This window comes from Otolemur garnettii, unplaced genomic scaffold (assembly GCF_000181295.1).
Source record: "Otolemur garnettii isolate 467f Iridium unplaced genomic scaffold, OtoGar3 scaffold00146, whole genome shotgun sequence".
Classification (NCBI taxonomy): Eukaryota; Metazoa; Chordata; class Mammalia; order Primates; family Galagidae; genus Otolemur; species Otolemur garnettii.
In genome coordinates this window covers 2710472-2712362 of record NW_003852541.1, presented here as the reverse complement: position 1 = coordinate 2712362, position 1891 = coordinate 2710472, and positions in this window count along the sequence as shown.

The window sequence follows — 1891 nt, the reverse complement described above, 5'->3', positions numbered from 1 at the left end:
TTCTTGTTTTGCCTAATTGGATTTGTGTTTTATTGGATCATAAAAAAACTTTTACAGGTAAAGAAAACAAGTGAGCGAAACGCCGCTGTATTTTTGGCTATGGCAGCAGTTCAAGCCAATAATTAAAAAGGGGGAAATGTAAGGGATAAGATCCTTTTGCTCAAGACATGGCATTTTGCCTCAATGTGCTCTTTCAGGTAAACTTGCTTCCGGGAAGCGCATTCCTTGTGGATCTGAGCATCTGCACTTGCCTATTGATGTGCAAGAATGTGTAGAGTGACTCTCCCTAGGGGGCGTGGAGAGGTAGCCCAGATGAGCTGGAGGCTGGAAAGACCGGTTTTGAAGCATTGCGTTCTATTCCCTGCCTCCCTCCTTCAATTAGCATTATAATGTGTTACCTTACCTTGGGCAAGCAAGGACCGACAGCCAGGCTCCAAAATGTTTTACTCTAAACAAAATCAATTGTATATGCCTTCCTCAACCTTCACACTAAATTGTAATCTCAACTGGTTGCTTCCTCACGATACTTGACTTCTTTGTATATGTGTTAAATTCTTACTAAATGTTGGAAAGTATATAAGATACTGAGTAAAGTTTATCGGGGCCGCCGACCAGAGCGAGTCCCGGTCTCCCTTGAAGATTCATTCTGTTTGCAGTTCTTTCCCCTGTGTCATCGAACAGAAGTTCCGAGGAACAAAAACACCATCTACAGCAGACCTACCCATTCCCGTGGGACCCGGAGAGGTAATCCCATTGGTGGAGAGATGAAGTGGGTCACAACTGCCAGACGGATCCCCACCGTCAACCCAGATCCAATTTTGCCTGGAAACCTGGGGGGGGGGGACTTTTACTTTTTGCCGGTATTTTGTGTAGTGTTGGGTTAGTGTGTTTATTGTTATATTTTGGAGACTAAATGGGACAGACACTATCTGCATCTTCCCCTATTGAACGATTCTTGGGACATTTTAAGGAAGTCAAGGCTAGGGTCCATAACTTATCTGTAGATATCAAAAAGGCCCACCTACATACATATTGTACTGAAGAGTGGCCCACCTTTGGAGTTGGGTGGCCACGGGAAGGGACCTTCCACCTACCCCTAATAAAAGCAGTAAAAAATAAAGTTTTCCAGACAGAGGGAGGTCACCCTGATCAGGTACCATATATTATCATATGGGAATCCTTAGTCATCGATCCTCTCTTGTGGGTGACACCATACTTAATAAAAGCAGAGATACTGGCAGCCAGAGAAAAAGGTATTGAACTTAAAAAGAAATTATATCCTATCCTCCAAGGGGGAGAAGAACCTTCCCCCCCCTTACCATGAAAATACAGCCACAGCCCCTCCCCAGAACCAGGAAGTACAGGGAGCTCAGGGGCCACAATTTGCCCTTGATTCAACAACAGATGGCCCCCCAGCACAGGGGACACGGAGTAGGCGGGGGGCACAAAATGAAGATAGGGCGGTGGCTCTTCCCTTATGTGCATATGGCCCTCCCAATACAGACAGCAATCGGCAGTACTATTATTGGCCATTTGCTACTTCAGATCTTTACAACCGGAAAGCTCAAAACCCCCCTTTTTCAGATAACTCCAAATGTTTAACTAACCTATTAGAAACGGTTTTGTTCATGCATATGCCAATGTGGGATGATTGCCAGCAGCTTTTACAGGTCCTTTTCACTACTGAAGAGAGAGAAAGAATCATCCAAGCCAGCAGACAAAATGTCCTGGGTCCTACAGGAGTGCCCACACAGGTGGTGGCAGACATCAATGAAGCCTTCCGAGTTCGCCGCCCTAACTGGGATTACAACGAGGCTGAAGGTAGGGAGCGTCTATGAGTTTATTGCCAGACTCTGTTAGCCGGCTTCCGAGTGGCTGCTTGTAAGCCCAC